Source organism: Pocillopora damicornis, chromosome 1 (genome assembly GCF_964200805.1).
Source record: "Pocillopora damicornis chromosome 1, jaPocDami1.2, whole genome shotgun sequence".
NCBI classification, from domain to species: domain Eukaryota; kingdom Metazoa; phylum Cnidaria; class Anthozoa; order Scleractinia; family Pocilloporidae; genus Pocillopora; species Pocillopora damicornis.
The window spans coordinates 26,623,530-26,642,934 of NC_142670.1; the positions used below are offsets into that span (position 1 = coordinate 26,623,530).

Sequence of the window (19,405 nt, forward strand, 5' to 3'; positions counted from 1 at the left end):
GCCCCTCCTTCTCCAGCTTTGTCTCCCACTTCTTTTGCAATTTGTAGATGACGCTCGTGGTAACTGATAGCCTTATGAAAATCGCCTAAGCTATGATAGGCATTGCCAAGATTTCCATAAGCCCGTCCTTCTCCAGCTTTGTCTCCCACTTCTTTCGCAATTTGTAGATCACGCTCGTGGTAACTGATAGCCTTATGAAAATCGCCTAACTTCCGATAGGCATTGCCAAGATTTCCATAAGCCCGTCCTTCTCCAGCTTTGTCTCCCACTTCTTTTGCAATTTGTAGTCGACGCTCGTGGTAAGTGATAGCCTTATGAAAATCGCCTAAGCTATAATAGGCATTGCCAAGATTTCCATAAGCCCGTCCTTCTCCAGCTTTGTCTCCCACTTCTTTTGCAATTTGTAGATGACGCTCGTGGTAACTGATAGCCTTATGAAAATCGCTTAAGCTATGATAGGCATTGCCAAGATTTCCATAAGCCCGTCCTTCTCCAGCTTTGTCTCCCACTTCTTTTGCAATTTGTAGATGACGCTCGTGGTAACTGATAGCCTTATGAAAATCGCCTAACTTCCGATAGGCATTGCCAAGATTTCCATAAGCCCCTCCTTCTCCAGCTTTGTCTCCCACTTGTTTTGCAACTTGTAGATGACGCTCATGGTTCTCGACTGCCTTATGATAATCGCTTGAATTTTGATGGACAATGCCAAGATTTCTGTAAGTCTCTTCCCTTCCAGCTTTGTCGTTGGGTTTCAACTTTTGTGTATTTTGCAAATTTTCGCCTACCCTCCAATATGAAAAAGGAAAAAATGGCGTTCGTGAGAAGAAAAGAGAAATAATCTAGCAATCATAAATACACAAAAAGTTCTTTTCTTCATAGAGATTCTCTTTTGCATTTAGCTTTCCACTTTTTTTTCTTATTCAAATATCCGTACAATTGAAAGTAAATAATATTTTTATTTAACAAATGGCCAAATTGATTGGAAACTAACGAAATGTAGATGTTGCTCGATGGATTACACTAAGTTTGACCTTGGATGAATTTTATTGCAAATGCTCTTCCGGTCCTTGCCCACAGTTTATTACTAAACTATGGAAAAAAATAAATAATCGTTTCGGGATATCCTTTTCTCCATTTGTTTGAGGCTGGTTTTCACTAATGACGGAGTCGAAGTGGTAAGAGCACTTCTTTTCGCGTGAAAACTGAATATCGGAGTCGACCAGCCTTTGGGTGATGCCTTATCATCGGCCGTTAAGCTTTCAACATAGGAGATTGATATTGAAGTGAAACAATTTATTAAAAAATCACCCGTCGCAGTTTGAGGATAAGTGTTAACAAATGTTTTGTTCCCCCCTCCTTCTGCATTCCTAGAAGCACCATAACCTAAACATAGCCACTGCTGGTAGAGAAGAGAAGGGAGAAGGCAACAAGGTTCTTCTAAATGTTTTAGCATGCCTTTGGCAAAAGTGCTTCACATCGCTGATGATTGGAAACAATTAAAAAGTCCCATTTATTGAGCATGACATGAAGAAACTATAGTGGGAAGCCATTGCCTAGGTTCTGCTATATGGTTACCTATGGGCCAATTACTGCCTGGTAAATTTGTTAGATCTTTTTGTGGCCTTGTATCTTTATGGGAATGAAGTGATCACTTCAGAGACGTTGATATGAAGACTTAGCCAATTTGTAACTACAGAAGATAGAGAGGCATTGGACAAGTGCCTTGGCGATGATTTTAAACCTAATGATGAAGATGTCTTGGAATTTTTATATTATTCAAGTGTTTTAACCCTTTGCATCCTAACATCAGCATACTTTTTTTCCGTACTGTTCTCTATGCATATCCTATGGTGCTGACAAAGAGAATTTGTTTGACAACCAAGAGCCTCTTTAGTTCGTTATCATTTCCTTATTCTCATGATCTTGATGTTTGTTTTAGAGGGGATTCTGATAGGAGAAAATGGTCACTAATCACTCTTAGAGATCAACTGGTGGAGTCCAATTCTCAAGATATTATGCTCTAAGGGAAACTTTCAGTCCCTCGAGACTAAAGTAAGCCGCCAAATTAATTAACAAGTTATTCAGAGCTGAAGAACCAACTGAAGCAGAACTGACATCCTTTGAACCACTGAAACGGTTTATAGAGTCACTGAATTGCAAATCTTTACCCATATTTCTCTGGATCTGTACTGGTAGTGATGTGATCACTGTACGTACACAACATAGATGTGCACTTTGCTATCCTTGAAGAGTAGCATTGACGTCCTTTTGCCAGAACATGTAGACCATTGCTAGAACTTCCATCTACATATGAATCATACCCAGCACTGCTTGAGGAGTTCACTAATGTAATGAAAGAGGAGCAAGCCTGTTTTGTGGTATTGTTGAGTATGGAAGATGTGAACAATTTGAAATGAACACTCAGAATGCTTTGAAATGAATACTTTGAAATTTGCTTCTTAGTTTTTACAATTTTTTATGTTATGCATAACATTTTCACATTACTGATATAAAGCTTTTTTTAAACACAGAATACAAGTTACTGTTGATGGCATTTTCTAAACTTTCCGAAAGAATAAAGAATTAGGTCACAAATTTATATCTATTCAAATGTCATTACAGTTGTCACTGGCAGTTAGTTTGGTTACAAGTTAGAAAGCCTTTCGAGAGGGATGTAAAATATGCAAGTTTCATGACTACAAATTCTAAATTAAAATTTTATCAGCTTATCTCTAATATCACTAAGACTTTAAGTAGTAAGTTTAAGTGGTCATAACATGACAAGATTTTAATTGTCAGCCCTTGGAATGCGAAAACTTGGGGTAAAAGGTGACATGTCGCTTTTACTACCATTACGTGTCTTCTAGGAGATCAATGCCTGAATTTTAAATTGCACGAAATACTACATTGATTTCCGTGGACTACTTTACACCACCAAATAAATGCATCTACAAAAGTGAAAATGGTTCGATGATAAATCAGTGAAAATAACAGCATCCATCAAGATTACATCAAAATTCAGGAGTCATACTTGAAGTTATCATTAAGGGTCAATTATACTGGTGACAGCCGTTAAAAAATGTCATTAATTTCATTTTATACCTCCAGACAAATCGTGAAGCATGAAAATTTTCATCCTCTCTTAGTGTTCAGTGCAATTTTGAAAGTATTGAAAAAAAGATTATTACCATTTCATTATACAAGCTTCGAACGCAACAGCATAACTTCAGTCTTATTCACTGGTTGATCTTCACAATGTTTTATGTTGTAATTAACACAGCGTCTGCATTAAACTTTCCCATGTGAGGGAGGGATAACAATGATCATGTACAAGTACTTCCATTATCATCAAAGGAAATATCAAAATAATTTTGATTAGACGCTGATAAATGTTAAATTCAATATTGAAACTTTCAATGATCGTCACAGTGTTCAGAAAGTGCTTAATCCCATTGTTTCCATCGTCAGAGAGAGGGTCAATCCTATTGTGTAATTACTGTAAGCTGACTGTGTGACTCTGGCACAATAAACATTGTTTTCTGTTTCAGTATCAGTCATAATCACAGTCAACCATCATAATCAATTCCAAATGTCTGCCAATTTGTGCATTAGCCCCACATTTTAGACTGCCTGTAACATGAAAGTGCAGCGCTTGTTATCTGACAGCTTGCTATTTTTAAAAGAACCCATTTTAGCGAGTTATCCATTTCTAGGTTTGCAACATTAGACAAGCCGTTCTTGTATAGTAAACCTAGAAAACATAGTAAGCGGTCAGATAATAGGCGATGCACTGTGGAAGTAAAGTGAGGTATTTTTATTGAGAATTTGACTTAATTTTTTTATTCCCAACAGCGGTCGTAAATATTCCCATATAAACTCTTATAATTTCGCCATGACTACTATTTCGCAAGATGATCATCTCACAGCTGGAGCTTGGGCTGCCTGTGGTTGAAGATTCCAAGGCACGTTCCCATACTTATCCAGTTTAAACTAGTCTCACGCAGTTGCTCGATAATTTCCTTTGTAATAATGTACGCCGGTCTCCCTCCTGAACTTGCAGAGAATGCCAATGGAATTTTTTCCTTTGGACAAAGGCATGATACATTTAAAATATCTGACGTCTTTCTTAATAAGACGACTAAAGATAATTCTAACAGCTAAAACAGGTTTGAAGAGGAATTTTGAGACAGTGATACGGCGATAAGCATTGTTGTGTATTCCTAAAGCTTCCTGGCACAGATTTCTAATCCTACATTAACAATGCGTGATAAACGAAAGTCCCTTTCAATGGTGCTCTTTAGAGAATCAACAAACTTTGTAAAGTATTCTGCACTAAGTTGCTCCGCCATTTTGAGAGAAATATTCCGCTTACTAGCTGTTGTTCACCGGCTCAGAAAAAGTAATCGATAATCTCGCATAGTGATTTCTTTTTCTCAAGCAACAATTTCTCAATTCTGAACAGTTAATATTTAATTCTCAGTATATTGCTACATCAGTCTTTTTCTCGATTAAGGTTTTATCATTCTCGATGGGTAATTTAAATTAATTTTTTTTTTCGAGGGCACGGTGACGAATCTTGCAATTTGATTGGTTCCTTACCCGGCCAGTATTTTCCTATCTCTGCCCACGGGCCACGGTAACGCCTTCGTGAGTCGCTAAGTACATCCCAACTTTCGTTGCCATTTTTCATAAACGTATCTCGTTTTTCCGGCTGGGCAGTATTTTTAAGCAAACACGTCGGTCATTAACTCAAGCCGATGAATAACTTATGAATCCTCTCTTTTCTCTCACTCAAATCACTTTGGTTGACAGAAAAATATTGGTTTCAGAATAAATTGGTATGAACAATAGTGTCATTACGTTGGTTGACAAGAGGCCTAAAACCCGTCTGCAATTAATTTTAATCGTTCACAAAAAGTACCTAGAAAATTAAAACGTGAGGTATTTGGTTACAGTTAAACTGAACGATGGAACTTTCATTCATTTAATACCTGAATTTTCTCAAGCAATTTGTTCGCAGTGAAAGAGCGAGCGAAGTTTTAATTTAAGTTCTACAACAAATATCCGCTCTCGGTGAGTCTTTCCAAGTCCGTTCTATCTGAACATTACCGTAAATTGCACAACAGAAACTGAAGGAATTTTTTGAGAAAAGACCGAATTAAATCCCCTTGTGTCTCGTTGGAATGTGCCATTCGAATTTAGTTTTCGTGAAGGAAAGACCAGATTTACACACGCCATTGCAGCAAACAAACGAGCAAACTCTCACAACTTCAAAATAAAAAAAATTGAATTTACTCACAATTACTTTCCTCGCCGTTCACTTAATAAACAGAGGTAAATCTTCTTACATGAATGAATCGTCTACTTTCCGTTAGATCATTGACTGTTTTTGAAGAAAACATTATCGTGAAAGTCCTTGCCAAACTAGTTCCGTTGTTTTTCAAATGTTCTTACGCTTTTTTTACTTACGCGCTCTCTAATTGACAGGTGTCAGATTGTGACAGATACTTGTAAAAATAATGTTTCAAAGTTTGTTTGGAAGCCTTTTAAATTATCGTTACGGTAATGAAAATGTTTCGCTAAGGCATCTCTCTTGAATTTGCATCATCTCTATTTTAACTACCATTTACTCGCTCAAAAACTGTTCAGTTTATAGAAGATCTTGCCGTATTTACAGCCCTAAATCATTCGGGTTCTTTCGGAAAGAATTTCGTCAAGTTTCAAAAAAATAACTATGTTATTTACCGGCTAAGGGTCGGTCCTTATGGTGAAAAACTGTGACCTCGGTCTTGAAAATGCTGTTCTTGGCCTACGGCCTCAGGCAGTATTTTCAAGACCTCAGTTTTTCACGGACCTCCCAGCCGGCAAATAACATATATATATCTCATGACAGTTCTTCATTCTCATACAGTGATTGCTATTTCTGATGTAGTGGTGATGTAGGCTAATTTCAAATTGTTTTTAAGACATAGTCTGGTAACTAATTATTAGCACCAAGCTGAGGCTAAGGGGCGCTTATTTTGAAAGCAAGATCGGAGTGACTGTAAGTCGAATATGAAGTTTTGTGCCATTTCTGTGTGCAAAGGCGTACTAGACTCAGGTATCGTTTCTTCAGCCTCTTGCTCCTGTTGACTATCCGCTGCCCGAGTTTCTACTAGATCCAACAATGCGCTCTACCCAGTCACTGTCAGACTCTGAATTTGAGTCAGAGGCTGGCTGAAAGTTGTTCTGACTGTCCTCCACAATAGAAGTCAAAATCTTACTGCCAATATGTGCCTCACCAGCCTAACTCTCTCATCTTTCTTTCCTTTAAATGCAATAAAGTTCAAGTTCACCTACTCTAAGGGGTGGCGACTGGTTTCTGTGATAGAGATCTTCCTAGTCAATGTCATTGTAGCCCTGTTTCTTTATTTCGGCACAATTCCTTTCATTATCTGTTCGCCGCTTATCTTTTCTCATTTCAATGTCAGTTAGATACTCAATATAATCTGCAACAAGCTTTTCTGAGACCATGTACTTTTCAGAAAACTCTTTGATTGCCTTTTTATCCCCTGCTTTGAGCTTACCCTTTTGAAACATCTGTTTTATTTGAGCTCAAGGCTGATAATCATCAGGTTTACGGCCACTCGTAGATGTTTTCGTACGTGGAGGAGGTGAAAGTCGGGAAGTTTGGTGTAATCGGGATTGGTTCGTGGAGTTTGTGTGCCTGGAGAAGGACTTACAAAGTCTCAAAGTTTATACTTCCATATTCAAACTTCAGCTATACAACGTTAATATCCCACAGTGAATGTTCGCAATTTCTTGTTTCACCTCACACTCATTTAATATCGAGATATATTTACATTCAAACATTTTGCGTTCACAAGGGAAACGTTCCGAGATAACTACGGCATGGAACATACCACGAAGTAGTTAGGGGAGTGTCGCACTTTTGTCAGTCACCTTAAGGTGGGGGGTCAGGAGTTTTTTCTATTAAAAGGCCAGGGAGGGCCAACACTTTTTTTTGAAAAAAATACCAAAAATTCCCCAGCCACCCCCCTCCAAGAAGAAACGTACCTTAATTCTTTAAGATCGAAGAGAGGAACATCGCACTGAGCTTCATATTCGCGATGTAATTTCGGTATCAGGTCACTGAGCCGCGAGAACTCGGATTTACTCAGTCCGGCCGATCAACATTACAGAGAAGTACCAAGTCTTACAAATACCTTTGTATATTCTTGTGGTAACAGAGAAAGTTTGCGTCGCAAAATAAACTTCGTTTCGACCGAGCTTAACTGTTGTAAATCAGAAACAATGAACCAAAAAGCTTAATTGTCCATAGGATTCAATTTGTGCTATATTTAAAGCCGACAAACATTGAAGCATGAAAAACAATCAAACATGAAGAAACTGAATATTTTAAGCTGTGTTTGAAAAAACAGCTTTAAAACATGTTTAAGCCTTGTTTTGAGTGGGGTATAACCCTGTTACTGGCTAATGATGCATCACGTTAAGCAAAACGAGGTGAAAGTATCTACCAAAAGATGGCAGACTAGCCCGCTATTTATTCCGTTGGGACTTTAACTAACAGCTCTAAAAGCCACGCAATATTTGCAGCATGATTAAGGTTCTTGTTTCTCCATCTTCACGTCGTTGTACTAATTTTACTTTCAAACAAAATTTAAGGCCATGATCAGTATTTAAAGTTAACTTGCAAATATGTAGCTCTACTCTAAGCATGAAAGACGTCATTATGGAATAGTGTTAATGTTCATATTCAGTGTTTTCAAACCTGAAGAGCTGTCTTGTTCACGATCTCGATCTGTCTCGCCTTGCGGAACCTCCATAGCTAAAAAAAAAGAACATAAAGGAAAATATTACTTATCTTCCCCAAGCGCTTCAGCGGTCAGTTCATTTTCCTAATTTATCAAGTTAAACAAGCCATAATGCAAAGGAAAAAATCGAAGGTTTCTTTGCACACCTTTATCTCAAAACAATCGTATGTTCAATTTAAAGAATTAAGCTGCGGCTCAATTTAAATAGACGTAAGTATAGGAAGACGCCTAAAGGTAATTCCGTTGGATGCCTGGGAGCTACTAAGTGTAGCATTGAAAGAAATTGTGCAGTTACAGTGTACCATGATTAGTCATTTTAATAGATCAGCCGAAGAAACCACTGTAGAAAATTTTAGCGTTGAAGAAAAACCGTGACTGTTTTTGTATTTGAAAATGGCGGAGAGTCGCAGGTAAAAAACCTTTTTCTAAAACAAACTGCCACTCCACCTCCTAATCTCCTCGTGTTTCTCAGCGCCTGTTTCATCCCTCCTAAAAGCAACAGCTCGGTAAAAACAATTTCCATCCCCGCTGACAGACTTCTCTCCTTTGAGCCGTGATTTGTTTATCGAAAACGTCAATAAGTACGAAAACAGGCCGTATACACTTTAATACAACTGAAAGACTGTACTTAAGTTAAAGACTGTACCTAAGTTATTTCCTAGAGATTTGTAGTTAAGTTTGTGGTAAGAAAGAAATCGATTAAAACACCACAGCATGACAAATAAATTCAGCTGTCTCCTTTATCTAATCAAAGAATCATCATTGTAACGCAATGATCTTTGTTGACACGGTTTTCTCCAGCTTGTATCTGATAAGTTTTCTGCCTCGGAACAAAAATACCTCAGAACGTACTTAATATGACCGGTAGTTTTTTTGACTGAGTGAAATTATAGATATGCGGAAATGATTTCCATAGGTTTTCTTTTGTAAGAAAATTATTTTCGTCCGCTTCTGATCAATCTAGCCGCCAATGTTTACATAAGATGAAAATCGATAAGATTTTACGTATTCCTATTGACTAGCTTTGCAATTTTTCCATGCAATGAAAAAGAAACACAGCTGGGTTTTCACCATGGTATGCCATACGCATACCACGGAAAAAGGGAAAATTCCTAGCTGCGAGCGACCAGGGGCAGAGGGAATTTCCATCTTCAGAGGTCGAAAAAATCGATTTTGCTTTATTTCACTAGACTGAATTCAAACATTCAACATAATGTTTCCATAAAATAATTCCGAAATCTTGAAAAGCAACCGATTTATTTCGAAAAATGTATTTTTAAATGAAAGTTAATAAATTAGGAAGGTGTCATAATCTCGGACCTGGGCGCATCCCCTGGGCGAGTTTCGCGGCAACCGCTCACGTTGAGGCTCGATTTTCATTTAAATATAATTCCATATCTTGTTTACATCGCGCACTTTAAAAAAGCCACTCGTAGAAGCTCTTTGCTTGTGGAAAAATCTTTGCTGACGGAAAAATCAAGAGCGGAAAAAACTCCTTGGTAAAAAAAAAAAAAGAAAAAAGAAATAAAAGGCCCAAAGAAGAAAGAAAGAGTACCATTCTGTAAAGAAAAGAAAAAATTTCCTTTGTAAATGAGACTTGTAATGTTGGAGCTCCACGCTGGCGTCCATATTTCGAACAAAGAAGTCGCCGTCCAACCAAACTTTGCCATACACAATGTTGAAAACGAGGTTTCCTTTTCTTTATTGAAGCCTGGATACAAAGACATCAACAATCGCCTCGAATCGTAATTTTAAAAGTTGTCTGTCGATTTGTTGTCTTGCTCCTCAGCACATTTTCCGGCTTCTCCATTTTTACCGCGGGTTTTCTTTGCCTTTGGCAACTTTGCTCATTATTGTGTCGCCCTCCTCGACGCTCCACCGAGCGATCGAGAATCTTGATCCATCGTCATTGACGCCAGGAGGTGCAGTTGTCCCATTGCTTGCGGTTTGAGGAGACGAGTAATCTCCTGGCGTGGGGAGATGTTGTTTGGGAACCTCTATGAGCTAAAATCTCGAATTTGATTTTAGGAGGAATATGACAAATTTGAGGGAATTTATTGGATACATAGATTTGTCCGATTTTCGTCAAATTTCACCAAAACATTCAAGGAATAATGATAACGGATGTATGAACGGTTGTGAATATATGGAAGTCATATATTTGAACTGCGGTTAAAGATGTGAATATGAAAGCGATCTATCACTTCTTTTCACTACTTCTTAAGTAGTGTTCATTACTGCGAAGATCGCTTTCATATTCACGTCTTTAACCGCAGTTCAAATATATGACTTCCATATATTAAGAACCGTTTATTCACCACTTCGCGGGTTTATTTGGAACCAACACAGTGAACAACTTCCAGTCGGCTTGTTAGCTCAGTTGGTGGAGCACTGCACCGGTATCGCAGAGGTCATGGGTTCAAATCCCGTACAGGCCTGATTTTTTTTCAGGTGTTCTTTTCACTACTTTTTAAGTAGTGTTCAGTACTGCGAAGATCGCTTTCATATTCATGACAACGGATGTGTCGGGAAATCGTGATATTTGAAATATTTGTCCCATGGCGTCCATTTACGCAACACGCCTCACATATTTTTAGCTCAGCTCCAACTTTAGATGCCGATGATCATGTCTAAAAGTACACCCCGAGTGACCACGCGTGACCACGAGTCACCACGAGTCACCACGAGTCACCACGAGTGAAAAAGCGAAAAAAAAATCAATCATTAACTAAAATAAAAATAATTGATTAGCTAAGAAAAATATTAAGGTGAATTTTATGAGAAATGCTAAAGGAAAAAGAACTATAGGGCTGACCGACATTCCGCAAAGGAAACTACTTTGCGGTTCTGACGACTATCGACTCAAGTGAATCAAGTTCATCCCCTGACACTTGATTTATGGGGAGTGTATCATATGTCTGTTCGTCTCACATGGTACTGGTGAAGATGGCGTTCTTGAGAGGGAAGTAATTGTTAAAGGTAAGCCAAATTTGGTGTTGTTGGTTTAAGGATGAATTTATAATCATTGGGAATTTTCTGAGATAATGCACTTATCAGCGGCCATCCCGTGGGGTTGACCCCGGAGAACCCCCGGGCATTTGCACCAAGACATTTGCAAATTCCACCTATCCAGGGCCAATATTCTTCCACAAAGAGCTTCTACTGTCCCTCCCCCGGAGAGCATAATTTGAAAGGAATTCCAAATTGTAACGTAATTTCCTACATAATTTTTAATTAAAAAATTGTAAAAGTTTAGTTAGCAAAATATGAATAATTCAAACAGATGGCAATATAAATATTCAACACCTAATCATTAAAAGACTAGCATGGAAGAGATCATAGATTCTTGCGAAAAATGTTTTGGCTATGTTAGGGAAGGATGACTAACAAAAGGGGACAGATTTACGAGAGAAACGTAAGACACGCTTACCTTTTTCTCCGTCGCCAGTTTGGAAGCCGTTCAACGGTAATACCCAGTCCCCGCGGTCCGGATCTTTCATTTTCAAGATAGCGGCGATGTTACAAATCCCGCGGGTCTTTCCCCGTGTATCTTGCCTCGGAAGTGCAAAAGCGATCTAATGCCCGCGTCCCGGGCCAAAGATTGGCGACAAAAGTCAGCAAATCCCGCGCTATTCCCCCAGTATGTCCCCGGGGTTAACCCCCCGGGATGGCCGCTGATAAGTGCATAAGATGCATCATTCCTCTAACTTAGGATATGCTACATGATTATCGGCTGTACATTTGAGCGGTGATTTGAGAAATTATCTTGTTCATCGACACAAAATGTTGAGTAAACTAGGTTGAATAATTTTGCGCGATACCCACGAGCAAATGTGTGTAATGGTCATGCAAAACTAATTTAATTAATAGATCCTTAAAACATTTTCAAAGTCATTTATTACGGCAAAACGATTCGATTGCGTTACTTCAGTCGACAGCTTAAAGGTCAAACTATGAATGAAGCGTGGACGACTAGACTTATTACTAGACTTATTACAGATTACAAGGAAAAAATCACATTCGAACTTGACAGAAATTTAGATTTTGCTATGAGCTTTCATAAAAAACTTTCAATAAAATCACATTTATTTCACTTTTATTCGGGGTTTTTAATGAATGAGAGCTACAGTTCTTTTTCCTTTAATACTTCCCTTAAATTCACTGAGATATTTTTCTAATTATTATTTTATTTTAGTTAATGATTAATAAATTTTACTAGTCACGCAATCAAACGCCGGCAACACTCGATCGAGAGAGATGTGGATTTATATGTGTCATAAAATGCTTTAAAAAAATACGGTATTTTACGAGAGAAGGAAGCAAATAATCATAGAGATCTGCAGATTATTCTGAAGTTTTTATCTAGCAGACAGCATGAACAACGCGCTTGAGTAATTCCTACGGAAAGTCTACGGGTCACGCAACAGTTAGTTTGGCGGAGTTCTGCATGGAAATGTTCGATGGCGGTAATAAGGATGTAATAATATGTGTGCAAACCCTCAGAGTAATTGGTTAAATACCATGGCAGTGAAAGCTTCATACATTTTACCTATTTTGAAGCGATTTCCCTGGTAAAAACCAAGAAAAACCGAGGGGGGGGTTGTCTATCTCTCCCCGGAAAAACCAAAACAGAAACCAATTTGTCTTTTTGAGTTTTGGGGTAGATCCTTTAAACTGGCCAAATTTCACTGAAATCGATAAGACGGTATGTAGCACGACTGCCTGGTGCTCTCGTGGACACACTTAAGCTTTGTTTTGAATGGGGTATAACCCTGTTCCTGGCTAGTGATACATTTCTTTAAGCAAAATGAGGTGAAAATATCCACCAAAAGATAGCAGACTAGCCCGCAGTTTTTTTCCGGTTAGGCTCTAATTAACAGCTCTGAAAGCCACGTAATATTTTCAGCACGATTAAGTTTCATGTTCCTCCATCCTCATGTCGTTGTACTAATTTTACTTTCAAACAAAATTTAAGGTCATGATCAATATTTACAGTGAACTTTCAAATATGTGGTAGTTCTACTCTAAGCATGAAAGGCTGCATTGTAGAATTGTGCTAATGTTCATATTCAGTGTTTTCAAACCTGGAGAGCTGTCTTGTTCACGATCTTGATCTGTCTGGCCTTGAGGAACCTCCATAGCTAAAAAAGAACACAAAAGAAAATATTATTTGTCTTTCCCGAGCGCTTCAGCGATCAGTTCATTTTCCAAACTTATCAGTTGAAGTTGAAGTTAAACAAGCTACAATACAAAAGAAAAAATCAGAGGTTTCTTTACACACCTTAATCTCTAATGAGCTTATTTCCGTGGTAATTTATGTCTTGCATGACAATCTTAAGTTCAAATTTAAGAATTTAGCTGCGACTCAATTTGAATAGACGTTTAGTATAAAAAGGGAAAATAATTCGTAGCTGAAAGCGACCGGAAGCAGAGGGAATTTCTCTTCGTTAAGTGAAAGTGAAAATGAAACTCATGACTTGGATTTCACACAATCAATATTCAAGAGACAGAAAGAGGGATGCCCTCTCGATTGCGGTGATTTGAAAGTTTTACTCAGCATCCTTAGATTTCATTTACCCATTGCTATAACAGTAAACATGGTGAAATATTTTTAACACCGAGTTAATGCGTAAGCTCTTCATTAAGAGTCAATGTGACTGTATAAACGTTAAAATCAAATTACGAACGTCTGCACAATGTGAAACACACTTAGCTGCGTTAGACATGGTTAACAGCCGGTAAGAGACAGATTAAAGCGGTAGATTTATGAAGACAAGCAACCTTCGGAAATACTACAACCTCTTGATCAACATTTCACAGCTTGCTTCCTCGAGTTCACGACACTCTTAGTTTGCTCTGAAAATGGTTCACATGCAAGCATACCGAGCTCCCGAGCCCCCGAGCCGAATTTTTCCCGAGTGCGTCTCTTTCCAAATGTTTTGACAATAGTTTAAGCGTTCTGAATTTTCTCATTAGCATTTCCGAGAAACAGAAAGCTACCGACCGTGTGCTCGAATGTTTATCCAACATCTTGAACCCTTACGTTTTATTCCGATTCTATTAAGCTTGATCTTGCTTCGCTTTCGCTATTTATCAGAATCACATACGACTGTATACACGATGATCTGAAGCAGGTTGTTTGGGACATCTCTACAATTGAGGGTACTACAAACAACGACTGTCATCAAAATATCTTCCAAACCGCTGCTCTAAGTCTTACCTGGAACACAGAGGTAAGGATTCAACCAATCTGTTACTCAAATCGCTTGGGAAAATTCATCCACAGCTACAGTTCCTTTCCTTCGGCTGAGGTGTAAAACTAACTGATTTGTAGATAACTGTACAGCACTTTTACAAACGAGAAATTCGACGAGACGAGAGGCGGGAGACGAACGACGATTGATTCATCGCTTCGTTTGTTTCCTAGAATTTGAATATGTAATCGTTACATTCGCACAATAAAAATCTTCACTTGACCATGACAATAGAAATCAAATTTTCTTACTGTCACGCGATTACTTGATGAGGTCTTTGCCTCACTTTACGGTTACATTCTTCTGACCCCTATTTTTATTCAGTGGGGAAATGTATTTCCTCGTGTTTATCTTGGTTACATCGTTGTCATTTTCATGAATCTCCGAAGATAAGTTCAACCGACAAATTTTCCAAAAATAAGAAACCTGCTCGAGACTCTGAGTCAGTGGATTGGAGACGAGCGAAGAACCGGGCGAGTTAAAGTTCCTGATCCTACGGCAGCTTTTTCGCTCATTTTCATCAGCCCTGCCCCGTCTCCACCCATTAAAAATAAATGGCGCATTTTTGGTAATTCCACTCTTTTCTTGTTTTTAAGTTCTACGCTGAATGCGTGACTGAGCCCACAGGCAGCCCAAGCTCGCAAGTAAGCCTTTAAAACTATGCAAAGATGATGATTATTTTAGCCGACGAACGACGGTATGAGGATTTGTCTGAGAACAAACTGTGGCATACTTGGCCCAGAAATTTGAAACACTGTTCAACAAATAACTTTACTTGCCTCTATATTGTTTGTTCGTTTGAATTTTGTAAGTTTTTTTGAAGCTGATTTACGGCCGCATAGGTAGCTCTCAGTTCCCTCTCTTGCCTCTCTCAACAGCGAGCTAATCAGCCGCAAAACAGCCTTAAAAATTCGAAAAAAAGCTGTGTTATCTTTATTCTCACTGAAAACGGAATCAAACTTTCAAGTTGAGAATGTGACTATTCCAATCCTTTCTGATCCACAACACAAATATACCGAAATCTAGCGATTATAAGCTCAGCGACTATACAACTTTGTTAGAGGTTTAGGAAGAGCTTATAAACGAAGGGGCCTGTATCCGAGAGGGCCTATAAACGGAGGGCGCTTGTGAACAGAATAGAAAAAGCGAAACCAGCTGGGCGCTGATCAGAATGCGTTTTGCATTTATTGGTTGTTAATTAAGCTTCAAAACGTCAAAATAATTCAAACTCGTTTCGATACATTTAAAACAGAATTTAAAAAAAACTAACAATACGAACAAAGTTGCAAGATAACAAAGCTGAAGTTCAGACTTCTCCCTTAAAGTTCATCTTTGCTCTCCTAGTATATATAATATTTTTATTTTATATATCGTTGTTTAATGGTAGATGGGCATTCAACCTGGGGGGGAGAGAAGGTTTATAAATGGGGGTTGGGGGCTTATAAGCAGCAGTTTACAATGTTTATATCTTTGCAGTATTTATATACTATCAAAGTGTTAATGTAACAGTTTGGGCTTCCTGTGGTGTGGTAGGCTGTAAGTAGGGTATTGTACATCTTTCTGTTACAAAATACAACTGAGGTTAAATGAGCCATGGGCATTTTTAGTTTAATAGATACTCTTTTCAAAAGCTTGGAAAAGAGAGCCACAATAGGATATAACAAATCCTTATCAGCATCACACAGTGCAACTGCCACTTTGACATCTCAGGGACAGAGGATGGGGACACTGAGGTAGAAATATTAAAACTAGCAGATTTCAGATGACAATTAACAAGCGACATCATTAGAATACACAAGTTCAATAACAAGCCATCAAACTAAGTTAAAACTTGACTTCTTTATGATCATATGCCCAGTATTCTTTTTGATGACTGATGTTTCTGTTCTTCATGGGTTCAACTGCCTAGCACCTAAAAAAAAAAAAACTAATTAAAAAACTAGTAAAATCATAGCATTCAAAATGAGCACAAGGATGTCCATTACATTGTTTTTAAGCTTCCACTAGCCCAAAAATCTCGTTACAACATTTTTTATCCCAGACAAAAAGTGAGTGAGTCCCCTATGGCGTCTTCTGTCTCCGAACTTTGCTGCAACAGGAGTGGTCGTTCTCTCTTTCCAAGTTTCTACACTTAAATTTTCTTTGCCTGCAACAAAAATACATCATCAAACCAGACGGAAACTTAAGAGAGGTAAAACAATTAAATACGTAATAAATTTTTCATTGATAAGAATCCCTATTTTACTTACAACTTGTCCCATAGGAAAAAAAAGGCCAGGCACACCAGGTTTTCTACTGTTTAAATATAAACTTTCTCTGAACCTTTAACCCAAAATAGTGACAAGCAACTAATTTCTCCTTGCAATATTATCCCTAAATTATCATTATTATCATGAGACTGAATAGAGGACACAATTACTAACGAAAAAAAGCTCTTGATTGTTGAACAAATTCTCCTTCTCAAAACATTAGGAAATGCATAGAGAAAAGAATGGAGAATATGCACATATACAAGATGTTAGAGTTTAAAGGGTTAAAACAGACAACACCAATTGCATGTGAATGTATGAAGGATTTTATAATATCATTGTGCTTCTATGATTTCCTTAGCTGACAGTGTGTTCTTGCAGGAATTGGCACATGTGAGCACAGGCTGTAGATGGAAATGTGTATAATGGCAGAACAATTACATGAGCATCATCTTCCAGATATGATGAATTTCATTTCTTTTTTTCTATTGCTCAATTCTACAAATCTAATTTAATCTCACATGTATTTGTAAGGGAAATCCCATGAGCTCAAGTACATTTCTTAATTAAAAGACATGAGTGATGTTTAGAAAGCTTTGGTAATTGCACAAGCTATGGGAGTGCTTTTTGAAAACCTTTCATAACAAATTTTGAGTAACTATAAATTATGAAATGCAAGAGCTGTTTATGCTGTTTTATGTATGCAGATATGTTATAAACAAAACCTCATAAAAATACTGCTCTTTGTAAATTTCTGGTGCACATTTCTTAAAATATTTTCAACCAATTGGAAAATGCCATAAGATAATTATATTGTGCAATCTGACTATTCATTAGATTGCAGAGGGTGATGGACACATCAAATTTTAATGTTTTTTTCTTTAACAATGAAAAAGTTTAGTGCTGTTTAGTTATCTTTAAAAGCTTTAATTTCAGGCCAGTGTGTGGTATGGAAAACCTGTAACATAATAAGTAACTTAATAAGTTATTTTTCACTTCATTCACAATAGACCAGCCAGGAAGGAAACATTTTGTTCCAGTATATAATGATTATCATTAGATTATTTTAAAGGTAGTATTTGAACTTAAGTAGACAAAGCACAACAGTCCTATGTCTAAGTGACTTGCTGTAGTCTCTTATTTATCTCAAGTCCCTTATTTTTGCTGATGACTGGTAATTAAAATCGAAGAGAAAATAACAAAAAAAGGACACCAACAATTTGACAATGAAATTTTAAACCCCATCCCTCTCTCAATGTGGGAAAGTTAACCATTGCATTATAAAGTATGAACCTGATTAATTCTGATGAAAGCTGACTAATTTGAGAGTATATGAGTTTGAGAGTACATTTTTAAGTATGTAGGTACTCAAAATTATTTTGCAATAATTGTTTAAAATCATGATGTTATACCTCCCACCTCAAAAACCATTTTTTATTTGACCCTAGTTTTCCCCTTTGGCCTCAGCTCAGGAACATTTGAGAGTCTTGGAAAAGAAAACTCACTTTTTCCCTTGAAGCCAGTCATTAGGTGCTTATGTTTAAGTACATTAACAAAGCTTGATCTGAAACAAACTCTGGACAAGTATGGCAAAGAATGCATTGCACCCTAAAACCAAGGCTTCCTCTTTTTAACACCCCTCTCTTTATTGGCAACTTAGCCCTATTCACTTGGGTTTACTGAACTACACTTAAGAAACGATCGGTAGAGTTGTTTGTCTAACGATTTAATCACTTGGCTCACTTTTGTAGTAAATCACTCAGTATAACAGATGTGCCAGAGCTACTTTTATCACATGGAAAAGAATGCTTGATTTGTTATGGGTTTTATGCTAGTAAATTAGATAATGTAATTGGTTGTTGCAAGGTGATAATCAGAATTAAAGGCAATAAATTCCTGTTATTAAATTATGCTTTGTCTCTTGATTGCTAGAATTATTCTAAACATCTGTCACTGGGTAGATGGCTGTCATCCCTGAAAGGACACTTTTGTGCCCCTCGTTGACTATCTTGTTATGATAATTGAGTTTGTGGTTTAAAAACTAACATCATGATGGTACCCAAGCAAATTAAACACAGAAAGAAAAGAGAGCCTGATCAGTTGACCAGGAAACTTACTGCTTGTCTCATACAGGCTTTAAGAGCTCAAAACTCCTTATCACAGGCATGTTTGGTAATGTTGTCTTTCTGGGACACAGTTTCCATAAAGAAGGGCCTGAAGAAAAAAAAACGTTTAAATGAAATAAAATATCTAAGACAACTTGAAGACAAATTTTTGGTTGAGCATTTAAACAATCTCCAGTATATTTTCAGCCATACTAAAAACAAACTGTGTAAGGTTTTCAGTTGAGTGAGTCAACTCTCAGCTCTTGGAAGATTTCAGGTGGTCGGCTGAGAGGAGACAATTTTAGACAGACTTGAACACTATACACGGTGCTATCTACAACATTGATTGAGCCTAAAAACAATCAAAACAAAATTAGTTTCTTTGTCTCTGTTTTTTTTTCCTCTTTCTTCTTATTTTAAAATCTTAATTACAAGACCACACATTACACTTTAATACCTCAGCTACCTTACTTCTATCAAAAATTTCTCATGATCAATAATTCCATTATAATCCAACAAATATATTTGCTGGTGGGCAAATGGTCTAAACCCATCACATGACAGAATATCCCCCGCAGTTAAATGAGTTGAGGCAAACTGCTTTTTTAAAACAATTATCTCTTTTTTGCTTTTTTGTTATTTTTCACTTTTGTATTTTATTTTTTTACTTTCGACTTTTTTAAGTACGCACGTGCGTACCGTGCGTACAAGTAGCTACGCCCCTGTAGATTAACGACTCACTTTTTATAACATAAGACTAAGGAGAGGCATTGCCTTCAATCTCAATAGAACAAAAGTTTTCTGCTAGAAGTTTGCATTCCACCAATTCGTCACACAAGGCATTGTGCAAAACTGTGTAAGTGGCTTGGCAGCCTTCTTTTTGTTTCCAAGCCAATAACATACGATAAGCCTTCCTTGCCAACTTCTTATTGTCTTCATCCAAGTTAGTTATTGCAGCGTGGTCGAATCCCAGACAGCTTCCC

At 37.5% G+C, this 19,405-nt stretch overlaps 1 long non-coding RNA gene across 1 annotated transcript in view; it reads right to left on the bottom strand.

The window, feature by feature from the left end:
• Positions 1 to 1,058: 1,058 nt before the first annotated feature.
• Positions 1,059 to 19,405, bottom strand: part of LOC149053008 (uncharacterized) — a 101,629-nt gene continuing 83,282 nt past the window's right edge. The window contains exon 3 of the long non-coding RNA XR_016188814.1: positions 1,059 to 1,089. This is a non-coding gene — a long non-coding RNA (uncharacterized LOC149053008). The remainder of the gene's footprint in view (positions 1,090 to 19,405) is intronic.